The 15,467-nt window shown below is 47.8% G+C and overlaps 1 protein-coding gene and 1 long non-coding RNA gene across 21 annotated transcripts in view; one reads left to right on the top strand and one right to left on the bottom strand.

Annotated features, from left to right (window-relative positions):
• The window catches only part of ZFAND6 (zinc finger AN1-type containing 6), a 78,401-nt gene that overhangs the window by 29,581 nt on the left and 33,353 nt on the right, over positions 1 to 15,467 (top strand). For 8 of the 20 annotated variants that reach the window (XM_070054592.2, XM_070054581.2, XM_070054595.2 and 5 more), the window contains exon 2: positions 13,749 to 13,909. The exons of the other annotated variants lie outside the window; for them this stretch is intronic. The gene's annotated coding sequence lies outside the window, so the exon portion shown is untranslated. The remainder of the gene's footprint in view (positions 1 to 13,748; positions 13,910 to 15,467) is intronic. 20 annotated transcript variants of the gene reach the window in all.
• LOC149123204 (uncharacterized) lies at positions 3,136 to 10,976 on the bottom strand. The gene is made up of 3 exons (XR_016217650.1): positions 10,481 to 10,976; positions 10,313 to 10,393; positions 3,136 to 4,932 (listed from the first exon to the last, which is right to left on the bottom strand). It is a non-coding gene; the product is annotated as an uncharacterized LOC149123204 (long non-coding RNA).

Below are 15,467 nucleotides of genomic sequence, written 5' to 3'. Positions count from 1 at the left end.
TTTTTCCTTTCGTTTCCTTTTTTCTTTTCTTTCTTTCTTTCTTTCTTTCTTTCTTTCTTTCTTTCTTTCTTTCTTTCTTTCTTTCTTTCTTTCTTTTCTTCTTTCTTTTCTTCTTTCTTTTCTTCTTTCTTTTCTTCTTTCTTCTTTCTTTTCTTCTTTCTTTTCTTCTTTCTTTTCTTCTTTCTTTTCTTCTTTCTTTTCTTCTTTCTTTTCTTCTTTCTTTCTTTCTTTCTTTCTTCCTTTCTTTCTTCCTTTCTTCCTTTCTTCCTTTCTTCCTTTCTTCCTTTCTTCCTTTCTTCCTTTCTTCCTTTCTTCCTTTCTTTCTTCCTTTCTTTCTTCCTTTCTTCCTTCCTTCCTTCCTTCCTTCCTTCCTTCCTTCCTTCCTTCCTTCTTTCTCTCTCTCTCTCTCTCTCTCTCTCTCTCTCATTTCTTTGAGAGGTAGAGTTAAAGACAGAGAGACAGAAAGGTCCTCCATCCACTGGTTCACTCCCCAAATGGCTGCAATGGCCAGAGCTGAGCGGATCCAAGCCAGGAGCTTCTTCCGGGTCTCCCACATGGGTGTGCAGACCCAGGCATTTGGGCATCTTCCATTGCTCTCCCAGGCCATAGCAGAGAGCGGGATTGGAAGAGGAGCAGCCGGGATTCGAACCTGTGCCCATATGGATATGCAATGCTGGCGCCATAGGCAGAGGCTCAGTCTGCTACACCACAGCGCTGGCCCCTGCTTGTTATTTTTCTAATCATCTGGAATCCACTCTCCAGCCTCCTAGACGTTTATATGTTAGGAGAACCGATCCACTTGTGGTTCAGGGATGCACCGTGTGGAACCATAGCATCATGTTTATTTAGTCAAAAATAAATCATCCTCATTCAAAATATAAATCGGGCAACGTCCTCCATAAGCAAAGTAATCCTTCTTCCCTGAGGCAGAACAAATCCTCTGCCGCGTGACCCCTTCCTGGTTGATGGTTGTGTTGTTTCCTGCTGCGTTGTGGCTTTCTGAGGACAGTGGGCATTTCTTACCCAGGGCAGGCAGCTCAGGACGTTTTTCACGTTACGTAGCTCCAAGAGGTGAAGCCAGAACGTGAAGCAGTTTGTGCTTTTTTCCCGTTGTATCCACAGTGTCTGCCACGTATTTTAGTGCTTAGGAAATCCTCTTGAAATCACCAGTTACCAGGGCTCCTGTCACATTCTGCATCTCATTTTTCCTTGAGGTTTTATCATGTGTAGCTGCGTGGGCTGTGGAGACACTGCGTCCAGTCCAGATCCTTTTGCTACCACTGGTGAGGTGTGGGTGTGGCTGAGTGTGTCGCCCAGCGGTTCGTGTGTTGCAGGTTTGGTCCTCAGTGTGGCCAGGCTGCAGGGTGTCGGCCCTTTACTGCAAGGCGGTCAGATCATTGGCGCCCTTCCCTAGCGGGGGATGAATGCTCTCTGAGTGAGTCCCCCAGAGGGCGGGTTGTTAGAAAAAGAGCAAGCCTGGCCCCTGGCTTCCTGTCTCAGCGCCCTCTGCCACCCACCTTGAGACCCTCACCAGAGCCCAGACTTGGGGCAGCCTGTGTTGGACAGCCTGCGAAGTGATGAGCTCTTCAGGATTCAGCCTCGGTCAGTTAGTGATGGCAGCACAGATGGCCTGCAGCAGCCTGAAAGCTGCTTGACCCGAGCGAGCGTCGTCATCTCCTTGGGTCTCGTTTTCCTCATCTCCGTGTACTTCCTGCCTCTGGGGGGATCGTGAAGAACCGCGAGGCGGCGCAGGAGAAGCATGTACAGCGTCCCTCCCAGTTCATCCTTATCCTGCTTCTCTGACTCACTGCCAGTTTCTCGTAGTCCGTGCTGCCCTGCCGTTTTGCTGGCGGTCAGGGTGACAACCAAGTGCGTTTCTGGTAGGGGTTAGCGAGAGAGGAACCCTGGAGAGAGGGCTGAGCTGGCACAGTGTTTGGGAGACACTGCTAGTTAGAACTCTGAAGCCCAAACTAGTGTGCAGTTCCAGTTACCTGGACACCTTTGGGCAACCTGTTTTCAAATATAATTTCTTGGGCCCGGCGCTGTGGTGCAGCACATTAACGTCCTGGCCTGCAGTGCTGGCATCCCATGTGGGTGCCAGTTCTAGTCCCAGCTGCTCCTCTTCCGATCCAGCTCTCTGCTGTGGCCTGGGAAAGCAGTAGAAGATGGCCCAAGTCCTTGGGCCCCTGCACCCACGTGGGAGACCAGGAGGAAGCTCCTGGCTCCTGGCTCTGGATCGGCGCAACTCTGACCGTTGCGGCCATCTGGGGAGTGAACCATCAGACGGAAGACTCCTCTCTCTCCCTCTGCCTCTCCTCTCTCTGTGTAACTCTGACTTTCAAATAAATAAGTGAATCTTTTTTTTAAAAAAAGATAAGACAAAATATAATTTCTTTTTAATAGTTTTATTTTAGCTTTTTTAGCCTTGGAGCTTTGGGAGTATTTTAGAAATACCAACTTTGGCATCTGTTAAGTGCAGAGTCACAGACTTGGAATCCAGAGTCACACGCAGAAGCTTGAAGCCGCCTTTTACACAGCCCAGCAGGGCGGCGTGCGCCCCTTCGGATGCTCCACACAGCCCTGGTCACCATAGTTGTGACCCACGCTGGGTCAGGCAAGGAGAGGTTGCCAAAGGAAATACTGGCAAGAGAAAGACTTCATTAGTGTTGTATTGCCTTTAGTAAGACCCACAGTGTTTACCACTCTCCAGTGATTTTGCATCAGAGAAGGGGGTGAAGAGGAGGAGGAGGAAGACGAGCATGTAAAACTGGAGGTGTGAGTGAAGAGGGACCACAGAAGGTCTGGAGATGCCAGCGCTGCGTGGCTGGTTTGTCTGATTGAACTTCTAAGCCCTATTGTGTTCTTCCCATAGTTTTAATAGTTTTCTCCGAATAATCAATTTTGTGTTGGTTTGCTTTCTCAAAGAGTTCCATTCAGATAAAATAGTTAATCTTACTTTTTATGATACTATAAAATGACTATGAAAATCAGGAGTGAAATAAGATTTTTAGTTTGTCATTGATTTGTTTTTAATTGTCTTTAATGAGAAATATCCCAGTTTTAAATATACATTTAATATTTCACTATCACCATTAATATTAACAGCTGGTAACATTCCTGAGTTTAAACTTTTGCTTTCTTTTTTTTTTTGGACAGGCAGAGTGGACAGTGAGAGAGAGAGAGAGAGACAGAGAGAAAGGTCTTCCTTCCGTTGGTTCACCCCCAAGATGGCTGCCACGGCTGGTGCGCTGCACTGGTCCGAAGCCAGGAGCCAGGTGCTTCTCCTGGTCTCCCATGGGGTGCAGGGCCCAAGTACTTGGGCCGACTCCCTGGCCACAGCAGAGAGCTGGCCTGGAAGACGGGCAACTGGGACAGAATCCGGCGCCCAAACCGGGACTAGAACCCAGGGTGCCGGCGCCGCAGGAGAAGGATTAGCCTAATGAGCTGCAGCGCCGGCTTAAACTTTTGCTTTCTGATAGTACAGAAACCTTGTTCTGAGAAACAAGCTGTTTGCAGGGATTATTCAGTGGGTAGGTCGGATTGGAAGCTGTTTTATAGTTTGAGTAGCTTAACCCTTGCCATGAGAACACAGTATAATTTACAGTGTCTGCTAGCAGGGAGAGAGGGTATCCTGGCTGGCTGGTTGTCATTGGTTTAAGCTCATGGCACATCTTAAAAGCAAATTAAAAAAAAAATGTGGATTACCTTTAAGAGAACACACACACTTCATCCTATCCGGAACCCTTCTGTGCTAAATGAGACTGACTGCCGCTCTTTTGAGCAGAGAAGGGAAGCGTGTGTTAACTGATAGGAACAGGCAGCAGCATGCTGTACGGCAGGTGCACTGTTCCGCATGTCGCCTGTCGTTTTCAGACCTCGCTACTTAGGCAGCGTAGAAGGGATGGAAGGGGCTCGCGGAGTTCAAAGTGCACGGACGGCAGGGAGCAGTGTGCCTGTGCCTCAGGGTTTCCATAAAGTGTTAGCCCCAGCCGAACATTTCTGAAAGCTCACAATCTCATTATTTTATAATTAGCATTTGCCTAATCAGAGTACGTATTCTGAATGGACAGTCCCTCTTTTCTGTGGACACCTTTATTGCATTGTAGTTGGTTTTAAAGTTTAGAAAGAGAAAAAACAGCAGGAAAAGAAACCAGGCTAGCCATGGAAAGCCCTGTTCTGGGTCAGATGTGAACATCTTGTAACGCTATGAACACAGATGCAGTGTAACTGTTATGTGAAAGCAGCCGTTGGTGTGTGTGTGTGCTGCATATGCTGCCTGGGTGATGCAAAGAGGAAGAAAGGGGAGAAGCTCCCGACCTGTTTCTGCGCAGGACACCCTCTTGGTGAAGAAGGGCTCGTTAGTGTGGAGAGGAATGGTGGCTGTGTTGTGGATGTGGGTCTTGCTCTATGGAAATAATTGAGACAGAGAGCATGAGCGCAGGGAATTTCCCTCTCAAAATTAGTTCTGTTTCCTCGGTTTTCGCCAGCTGCCCCAGCTTTCCTCTGTACTGCCCCGTGGAACCAGCATTGGAGTGAGGCTTTGTCCGTAGGCGATGTGGCAGGCACTGCCGTTCTGAGTTGGCTGCTAGCGCCCGTGCGTCACGTGCGATGCCCCGTGTTGCTGGGAGTTCCCTCAGTGCCTGCTCGCAGGGGGCTTCCAGCAGCAGGCCCTCCTTTCGTTTCTCCCAAGCAAATGCCGTCTCCTTTTTCCCAAGAGGTTGGTTTCTTGCTCTTCTGCGTAGATTCTTCCTCTCTGCTAGTTGGCTGCAGTTTCTGTGAAGCCCATCTCCACGCGCTGTCTTTCGTTGGAGAGACTTCTGCTGGCTCTTGGAGCCCTCTGGGAGAGGACTGCCGAGCACAGGGGAGGCCTCCACATTCTTCATACAGATGTTCACTTTCCTGGTGGCTTCTGGGTTTCGGTAGGGGAAATGTCTAGCCAACAAAAAATATTTGTTATAATTTCAAATAGTGGTTCTCTAAAATGTATAGGGAGAAATACTTAGTTTTTTGGGCAGTTCTTTTGGAGATACATGATTCAAAATTTCAAGAGGAAAAATCAGTTTAAAAAGTTGGAGGGAGCAGGTGTTTGACCTAGAGGTTAAGACTCCCACCTTCCACCTGACTTCAGGCCCCAGCTGCCCCTGATTCCAGCTTCCGGCTAATGCTGGCCTTGGGGCACAGGAGCGAATGGCCAGGTGACCGGGTCCCTGCCACCCATGTGAGAGACACGAAGGTGTTGAGTGCACCCAGTGAATGCAGGAGCATGCTCTGGCTGGTGTGCATGCGAGCATCCGCTCTTCTCTCCCTCCCCCTCCCCCCCTTCCTCTCACTCTCTCAAATAAGTGCAAAATTTAAAAAAACAAGTTGGAATTTCCCTGGAATGCTTCCCAAACCTGGAGTTCTAGTTCTCTTTATAACCTTTGGATTAGTATTTCTGAAAACCAAGGATTAGTGGAACCAGAGGAGGTTGGGGGTCCAAGGATCTTTTAGGGTTATATCCTCTGGTGTTCTGTTAGGTTGTGCAGATTGTTCCGAAGTTAACACTTTTTTTTTTTTTGACAGGCAGAGTGGACAGTGAGAGAGAGAGAGACAGAGAGAAAGGTCTTCCTTTGCCGTTGGTTCACCCTCCAATGGCCGCTGCAGCCGGCGCACCGCGCTGATCCGATGGCAGGAGCCAGGTACTTCTCCTGGTCTCCCATGGGGTGCAGGGCCCAAGCACTTGGGCCATCCTCCACTGCACTCCCTGGCCACAGCAGAGAGCTGGCCTGGAAGAGGAGCAACTGGGACAGAATCCAGCGCCCCGACCGGGACTAGAACCTGGTGTGCCGGCGCCGCAAGGCGGAGGATTAGCCTAGTGAGCCGCGGCACCGGCTCCAAAGTTAACACTTTCATAGTACTTTGGAAGTGTTTTCAGTTGTAAGCAGTACTTACTGTGGTCTAGGTTACAGATAGTATTTCCCATTATGTATCTAAGTAGTTTGTCTCAAAGTGGAATCTGGGGATCCCTTGAGGCTTCTTAAGGAATGCTAGTCTTTGGGCCTAGTCTCTAGAAATTGATTCATTAGGTCTGGAGTGGGCCCAGGATCTTGCAGTTTTCTGATGCTGTGACTCCTAGGTTTTAAGAAACACTGGTCTAGGGGCTGGTGCCATGGTGCAGTAGGTTAATCCTCTGCCTGCGGCACCGGCATCCCATATGGACACCGGTTCTAGTCTGGCTGCTGCCCTTCCCATCCACCTCTCTGCTGTGGCCTGGGAAAGCAGTGGAAGGTGGGCCAAGTCCTTGGGCCCCTTCACCCACAGGGGAGACCAGGAAGAAGCTCCTGGCTCCTGGCTTTGGCTTGGCGCAGCTCCGGCTGTTGCGGCCAACTGGGGAGTGAACCAACAGAAGGAAGACCTTTCTCTGTCTCTCCCTCTCACTGCCTGTAACTCTACCTCTCAAATAAATAAATAAAATCATTAAAAAAAAAAAGAGAGAGAGAGAGACGCTGGTCTAAAGCTTACACAGAGAAATCAAGTGCAGTGATATTTTGGGAAACCTCCAACTTCTTGACCTGGCTCATCTCTTGAGGTTTTGGTTTGTGCCCTCCTTGCTGTGGTTCTGGCTGACTGAAATCCGGCTCTTGGGAGTGTAACTTCCTGGCACTACGCTGAGGTCCGTGGAGTCGCTTGAGCATCATCCAGCAGCTGGAAGTCCAAAGGGTGAAGTAGGACACTGGGTGCTACGTGACTTCAGAGTGTGATCCGTGGCACGTGTGGTTTTGTAAGTCACATAGAAACACAAGAGGAGAAGCGGAGTCTCATCCGCAGATGACTGCTGTAGGCCTCTCCAGCCATTCATGGGCCAGCTCTCACCAGCATGGGAAGGTGGTCTCTGTGCAGATCCGTGCACATCCAGTAGTGAGGGACTTCTCAGTGGTGCGAGAGCTAATGTGTACTTGTCTTTCTAATTAAGGGAGACTTGAAAATTAGTCACGTTGCTAGCGCTTATTTTTGCATTAGGAGTAGTGAAGGTGGACGTGTAGGGTGTTTTAGTGAGGACAAAAGGGACCGCTTCCATGTCACTGGTATGCAGTTTTTGTTGGTATGTTTTCTCTAAATGACCTAAGAGTGCCATCAAGTTCTTGAAGAGAGTATAGTGCAAATTAGAAAGTCTTAGCAAACAAGGACTTGTCATCTGGCGTACTATTTTTAGATCATCATGGATTAATCTGCTGCCTTTAATGGCCTAATTTAGACCAGATTAGTGTGTTCTGAACTATTAAAGCATTCCCTGATTGATCCAAAAAATCAAAGACTGAAAAGACTTAGGTAATTAGATTTTTTTGTGGGTAATTAAATTTCCTATAGTTGATATATAAGGGGTTTTGTGTGTTTTTTTTTTTTTTTTTTTTTTTTGACAGGCAGAGTTAGACAATGAGAGAGAGACAGAGAGAAAGGTCTTCCTTTTTCCGTTGGTTCACCCCCCCACCCCCCAAGTGGCCTCTTCGGCCTGCGCGCTATGCCGATCCAAAGCCAGGAGCCAGGTGCTTCCTCCTGGTCTCCCATGCGGGTACAGGGCCCAAGCACTTGGGCCATCCTTCTCTGCCCTCCCAGGCCACAGCAGAAAGATGGACTGGAAGAGGAGCAACTGGGACAGAATCTGGCGCCCCAAACAGGACTAGAACCCCGTGTGCTGGTGCCGCAAGGCGGAGGATTAGCCAAGTGAGCCGTGGCGCCGGCCCTGTGTTTGTTTTTGTGATGTGTATAAATACAAGTCACAAGCGTTTGCCTAGAGCACCTATTCCAAGCAGCCTGCCAGATAATAGGAACACTGTACAACGGTGAGCAGGACAGGTGGCTCCTAAAATACAGTGTTAACCAAATGTCATGAGGGAGCTGGCACTTAGCCTGGTAGTTAAGATAAGACAAAGCCTGCAGCTTGGCTCCCGGCTCTGGCTCCTGCCAGTGTAGACCCTGGGCAGGCAGCAGACAAGTATAATTGGGTCCTCGCCACCCACTTAGGAGATCTGGATTGAGTTCCTGGTTGCAGGCTTCGGCCTGGCCCCAGCCTCTGCTGTTGTGGGCACCTGGGGAGTGCACCAGCAGGTGGAAGCTGCCTCTCTGCCTCTGCCTCTGTCTCTCTGTGCCTCTCAGACACTGTCTAGAAGAAGAATGTAAGGGGCTGACTTCCATGGCCTGGAAAGCACCTGGTGCGTTACTTTCTGCTCTCTTGAGTAGTGCTGATGCTTTCTCCCCACTTGCAGCAGATAGTATTTATCTGAAGGATAGCGAGCTGTTAACTGGGATGATGATCAAATAGGACTTACAGAAAAGCATTGATTTGATAGGAGTTGGAAACTTAGAAAAATCAACTTTGTATTCTCAAACAATATAATAAACTGAACATGGTATTTAAAACATACCAGAGTGAGCATTGTTGTGAGATGCATAGTAGCATTTTAATTTATTCAGAGTGCTAAATGTTAAGAGTTAGGGAGAAAGGACCCTGGGTAGTGTTGTCTTCTCAGTCCTTGAGGAGGCTGTATTCACTGTCTGTGTAAGTGAGCAGGTTCCTGGAATATTTCATCGTAATGTACTCCACAATACTGACAGAATTGACAAGAAAATGTTTTGAATGAATTGTATTTTTTCTATAAGATACTTCTTTGTTATTATCAGTTTTCTAAAGATGTCTCTTGGTCTTAAATTACCTAGTGTGCTTTAGGTTAATCTTTGAGTATGTTTAAGTATTAAAAAATACTGAAGGGGCTGGCACAGTGCCATAGTGGGTAAACCCACTGCCTGCAGTGCCAGCATCCTATATGGGCGCCCATTCAAGTCCTGGCTGCTCCATTTCAGGTCCAGCTCCCTGCTACGGCCTGGAAAGGCAGTGGAAGATGACTTGGGTCCTTGGGCCTCTGCACCCATGTGGGAGACCCAGAAGCTCCTGGTACCTGGCTTTGTATCAACCCAGCTCTGGCTGTTGCGGCCACTTAGGGAGTGAACCAATGGATGGAGGACTGACTCTATTTCTCTCTCTGTCTCTCTCTCTCCCCCTCTATGTCTCTTTTTCTCTCTGCCTCTCCCTCTTTGTAACTCTGCCTTTCAACTAAATAAATAAATCTTTAAAAATAACAAAAGAGTATTGAAAACTCTATAGGAGCATGAATTGTTTTGTGACATAAATTTAATGAATGTGCAAGGAAGTTGCCCCTGAGATGTGTGAAAGTTGCTCTTTCTCCGATATTTTGAAGAGTTAAGAAACGTTGGAAAGTGATTGCTGGCTGAAGGAGTAAGCTGCGCTCCCTGTGTTTGAGAGGTCCCTTTTGTTAAAGCTGAGAATCACTTAGCCGTCAGTTACACGTCGTAGTCCAGGACTAGCAGAGAGTGTGGAGCAGAGCTGGACTGTCAGCTTCCCCCACCCTTCAGCTTTAGAAATTGGTGATGAGCATGTTTAAGCTCAGTTCCCACTAAGTGCTTGCTGTAAAATAACAGCATACATGTTTAAAATAACAGCATACATGTTTAAAAAGCAATTCTAGTTGGTCCTGTCAAGTCCCAGATCATTTCCAAGGTGTTGATAATGTAGGAAGGAGATGGAGAGAGGAGGAAGGAGGAAACGTCTCTGCTCATCACTCAGTGAGGGACATTATTTACTACGTTATTTTAAGATATGTAGAATTAAATTACTTGGTAGAAAATTCACACTTGCAGAAACTCAGTCTCAGCAGCTATGTGGCATCTTCTGGTATAACTCATACTTTTAATGAACTAGTACAAACTAAATACTGAAAAATATTTTTAATTTGGGCCGGCGCCGTGGATCACTTGGTTAATCCTCTGCCTGTGGCGCTGGCATCCCATATGGGCGCCGGGTTCTAGTCCCAGTGGCTCCTCTTCCAGGCCAGCTCTCTGCTGTGGCCCCGGAGGGCAGTGGAGGATGGCCCGAGTGCTTGGGCCCTGCACCCACATGGGAGACCAGGAGGAGCTTCTGGCTCCTGGCTCCTGGCTTCAGATCGGTGCAGTGCCCGCTGTGGCAGCCATTTGGGGAATGAACCAATGGAGGGAAGACCTTTCTCTCTGTCTCTCTCTCACTGTCTAAAACTCCACCTGTCAAATAAAAAAAGCAAAAAACAAAAAACAAAAAAAAATTGAATCAAAATTACTTTCTACCCCTTATCCTATATTGTTTTAAAATTAGCTTTGTTAAAATAACTACATAACATAAAATTTGCAAATTTTGTGTGCAGTTTGTTCTGATGTGTGTAGCTGTCTGACTGCCACCATGCCAGCTGTGATACAGAACATTCGCATCACCCAGGAAGTTCCTTACCTTCTGTTGTGACTGTGCCTTCTCTCTGTGAAGTCTCCATATCTGTGGTGTTGCTTTCTGCCGTAGTTGAATTTCTGTAACCTTTCATATAAAAGGAATCATATTATGAGGTCCTTTATAGCGTTTTCCTTAAACTTATTTAGCATTATGATTTGGAGAATCCCCCACCTTGTGTGCGCTGGTATTTCATTGCTGCTCAGCGCTGAGCCCATCCGCCTGTGTGACTGTGTCGCTGTTGTCACCACTTGATGAAGTTCGGGATGTTTCAGTGGAGGGCTGCTAGGAAGTCACTTCAGCACCTCTGCACAGTCTTGGTGTGACGCTCCAGCACCCTGTGGGAGGGAGGACTTTACTCCCTTGAAAAAGTGGCATTTCTTCTCTCAGCTTTGGTAGATAGAGGAGTGTAAGTCACATTGAAAGGTTCATATCTATCTCGAGGGAAGAACAGAATTGCCAGCTGTTGTTCTTCTGTGTTATTTTTTTCCGTTAAGTAGAGCAACTGAGAACTGGTGTCCACGTGGGAGGCCCGCGTCTCAGGCTGCGGCTCTACCCGCAACGCTGGCCCCTCGCTTTTGTTCTTTATCCCACCCCGCACCCTTCTTTCCAAAGCTACTAGCCTTTCTTTCCCATCACTAAACTTCTCTTGAAATGGCTTTGTTTATTTAAAACTCAGCGTTAAGAGCCTGCTGGGTCTTGATGGGCTGAGTGCTGGCCTCCTGCCCCACCCTGCACTTGGGCCTGCCACTCAGTGCAGTGCCATTGCGGCCTTGTTCTCCGGCGCTGGGACTTAATGCAGCTTAAATTCAGGGAAACACAGAAGACGCTACAGGCCATGGTGTGTGGGTTATAATGCCACATATCAGGACTTGGTAGAAGTTCAGTTGTCGGCCATGTGCATCTGACTAAGCCTAGTGAACGCCTGTGACGGGAGCTCTGTTTGCTGACTCACGTGTGTGTGTTATGATCTCCTTGTCCTTGGAAGAGTAAATTTGGAAGACAAGTTTCTCATCCTCCCAAATACACAGTATATATGTGTGTGTATACACACACATGTACACGCATATATGTTTGTTTATTTATGAGGGGGTCTTCAACATTTCACAGAAAATGCATATGATGAAAAACACTGCCCAGATTTTAACAGTTTTGTACCATACCAGACATACTTTTACTTCCATTTTCCGTAAACTTTTTGAGACACCTGTACATATAGATACATGTGTCCATGTACACATCCTGTATTTCTTGTTTAAAGTGACATAAATTTTAGGTTTGATTAGGTTACCTTTCCATCACAGTATGGATTATTCTGATGCCTTTTTTTTTTTTTAGACAGGCAGAGTTAGAGAGAAAGGTCTTCCTTCCGTTGGTTCACCCCCCACCAAGTGACCTCCATGGCCGGTGTTGCGCCCATCTGAAGCCAGGAGCCAGGTGCTTCCTCCTGGTTTCCCATGGGGTGCAGGGCCCAAGCACTTGGGCCATCCTCCACTGCCCTCCTGGGCCACAGCAGAGAGCTGGCCTGGAAGAGGGGCAACCGGGACAGAACCAGTGCCCCAATCGGGACTAGAACCCAGAGTACCGGCGCCACAGGCGGAGGATTAGCCTAGTGAGCCGCGGCGCTGGCCTATTCTGCTGCTTTTATTAAATCATTTGCCTGCAGCAGTCAGAGAACTGGAGGTCAGAGGGCAAGTTGGAGAGCTACGTGCAGAGAGCAGACGCGGAGGGCTGGAGCACGTTCCATCAAAGTGGGAGAGAAGGCAGGGCCTGGGGTCAGGGTAAAAGTACTTGGCTTGTCTTGCTGTGTGCATTCTATCAGAACCTGCTGAGGGCCTCCTTGTTCCTCCTTCTGTCTTTAGAGTTTCTGGCAAAGAGATGTGTGGTCCTGCGTTCCCAGCGGAAGAACAGCAGCAGTCCGTCAGAGTAGCTGTCTCCTTTCTTTGGAGCGCTCGCAGTAGTAAGAAGAGCAAGACTGGGGGAGGCGGACGCTGCCCTGACCTCGATCCTTGACTCACATCTGTGATCAGTGGAGTGGCACTGGCCATGCTTTTTTTTTTTCTTTTTTTTTTTAATTTATTTATTTGACAGGTAGAGTTATAGACAGTGAGAGAGACACACAGAGGAAGGTCTTCCCTCCATTGGTTCACCCCCCAAATAGCTGCTACACCCGGAGCTGCGCCGATCCGAAGCCAGGAGCCAGGAGCTTCTTCCTGGTCTCCCATGCGGGTGCAGGGGCCCAAGCACTTGGGCCATCCTCCACTGCCCTCCCGGGCCACAGCAGAGAGCTGGACTGGAAGAGGAGCAGCAGGGACTAGAACCGGCGCCCATGTGGCATGTGGGCGCTGCAGGCAGAGGATTTACCAAGTGAGCCATGGCACTGGCCCCCATACTTGTTTTAAAACACATCGCTGTTTCCTCTAACTCACCGAATAGATAATCAAACATCATGTGGATTGCTTCTGGGTTGGAGCTGATGTGTGTGGAAATCTGTACTCTTGGACTCTGTAGACTATCAGGTTGGAATAGTTATTTTTCAGATTTTGTTCTGAAATAACTCAATTTATGAAAAACTACAATAATTCAGTTCCTGTGTACCACTTAGCAGGATGGACCCATTGTTGACATTTTGCCCAGTTTGTTCTGTCATTCCCTGACATGATGTTTTTTCTGAACTGTTTGAAAATAAGTTTCTTGTAGGCATCATGTTCCTTTACAATGTACTGCTTCAGTGCACGGTTTCTAAGAACAAAGGGACTCTCGTGTGTCACAGCTACAAATCAAGGCGACGTAACTGATAATGCAGTTTCCTGATAAGCAGTCTGCATTCAGGTTTCCCATTGGTGTTCGGTAGTGATTTTCTCCAGTCTAGGGTCCAGCCCAGTCTCCTTCCGTACATTCATTTTTCACTTATCTTTATTCTCCTTTAATCAGAATGTCTCCTCAGCTGTTCTTTGGCTCTTGAAGAGGATTCCAGGTGGCTTGTTTGTAGACTTTCCTGCGCTGTGGGTCTGTTTGACGTGCCCGTGGTCCGGTGTGGGCGGGACAGTCGCCGTCGGGAAGTGCGCCTCTGGCTCCTGCCGTCAGGAGCCCCGGGTCCCCTGGGCATCCTCAAGGGTGCTGCTGGTCTGTTACTTTAGAGATGTTCTGTAGCTGGTGGCTGTGCAAAGTAAATTAGCTAAACTTAAGGAAAACAGAACACCTGCTTTTGCTTGTTTTGAGTACAAATGATTATAAAAGGTAACCCTTGCTCACCCGGCCTGTGGCCAAGTGTGGAGAAACCCACAAGCTGAAATTCTGTGTTGTATGTTGTACATTAGTGCCAGCTACTGCCACCCATTTTTGTAGCTCTAATAGTGAAAGCATGCCTTAAAACTTAAGTAATTCGAATGTGATAGTAATTTTAACTGTCTCAACTCTGTTCCTGTTACATGTGTTACAGGAATGAAACTGAAGTCCGCTGCAGTAAAACTCTGAAGGCTGTAAAATGTTTTCTTGCGTAATACTCAGACTCTGAGTAGCTGCTCATGAGGCTAGGGGAGGCAGGGAGCTGATGTCTGCCTCAAGGCACAGGACAGCTGTCTGCTCATCAACCTCGACTGTGTGAGTAGACTGTAGCCTGCAATTCTACGTCACTGGGCATGGTAGCTTAATCTTCTTTATTCTTCTAAAACTCTTGAAGATACGCTTCTGTCAGCACCAGGAAACTTTTTTAGGGCCTTTCTTTTTTTTTTTTTTTTAATCTGGTGGGCAGGCTACTCAGAGTGGAGTGGGTGGAGATTTTTATTTGTAAAATATTCTCACCATAATGCTTAGAGCTAATGCCATTAGTGAATGTGCGCCCTTTTTTGGAATCACTCTAAGCATTAGAATTTGTGTTACTGATTTTATTATTAGGTAGCAAAAGATATTAATTCTTAGATGATTGCTTACTCTTGCTGTAAATTTTTGCCCTTTAAAATTAATAATCATATTTTGACCAGATAGCCGTAAGGAATGTATTTTAGGAATATGATGTTTGATATTAAAGTAGAAAATTATCCTGAAAGTAATCTAATAACAAGTTATAATGTGTTTTAAAGTTAGTATTTTTTTTTTTTGACAGGCTGAGTGGACAGTGAGAGAGATGAGAGAGAGAGAGACAGAAAGATCTTCCTTCTGTTGGTTCACTCTCCAATGGCCGCTGTGGCCAGCGCACTGCGCTGATCCGAAGGCAGGAGCCAGGTGCTTCTCCTGGTCTCACACGGGGTGCAGGGCCCAAGCACCTGGGCCATCCTCCACTGCCTTCCCGGGCCACAGCAGAGAGCTGGCCTGGAAGAGGGGCAACCGGGACAGAATCCGGCGCCCCGACCGGGACTAGAACCTGGTGTGCCGGCGCCGCTAGGCAGAGGATTAGCCTAGTGAGCCGCGGCGCCGGCCAAAGTTAGTATTTTTAAAAGTGACTCAGGTTTCATCTAACAGAGCATATACTTCAAAATAAAGAAACTCTGTTACCCACAATGCAGTTGGAGATCTTCTAAAGTTGCCAATCTGATTGTTGAAAATGCTTAGACAGTGTAAATCCCTGCTTAGGAAAACCGCTCCCTGCCTTGACTAAAAGTTACCATCTTAAGAATCGACTATGAAGGGGGGGTATTTTTCCCTGTTTTCCTCATTTTTTCTCTTCATGGATTCAGAAATGAGCCTCTTAGTTGACTGTCCCCACTTAGGAGAATGCTCGGTTTGTGCAGCGGGGTGGCTGGCATATGCAAGGTGCTGAGCGTGCGGTGAATGCAGCATTTCCCGAGCTGCTGGAGAGACGGGGACTAGAAGGATGTTCATCGGCCTCGTGTGTTTGGGCTAAGATAAATTCATTTTCTCTTTCATGTCACAAGCTGTTGGCTGAAGGACAGCCAGAATGGACTGTCAGAGCGTGTGGAGAGTGCCCGCTGACCGAGGGCTCACGAGACATGCTCCGTGTGGCTGCCTCCCAGTGAGACCCCAGCGCTGCTCACCCACAAGCAGGGGTCTCCAGAGCCTGTCTAGTAGCGCTAAAGAAGACACATTCTAATCCCCTCGTTTAATACTGACAGCCCTCACGTGAAGGAAGTGTTAGGCTCTGTGAGATGAGATTTACCTCTCCAGTTACAGTCCTTTGGCATTTTGCTTGTAAAGCTGAGCC

Source organism: Oryctolagus cuniculus, chromosome 12, assembly GCF_051225735.1.
Source record: "Oryctolagus cuniculus isolate XC-2025 breed Fujian yellow rabbit chromosome 12, ASM5122573v1, whole genome shotgun sequence".
NCBI lineage: Eukaryota > Metazoa > Chordata > Mammalia > Lagomorpha > Leporidae > Oryctolagus > Oryctolagus cuniculus.
Note: the sequence above shows the minus strand (reverse complement) of the source record. Positions and strands in the feature narration are given on the sequence as shown.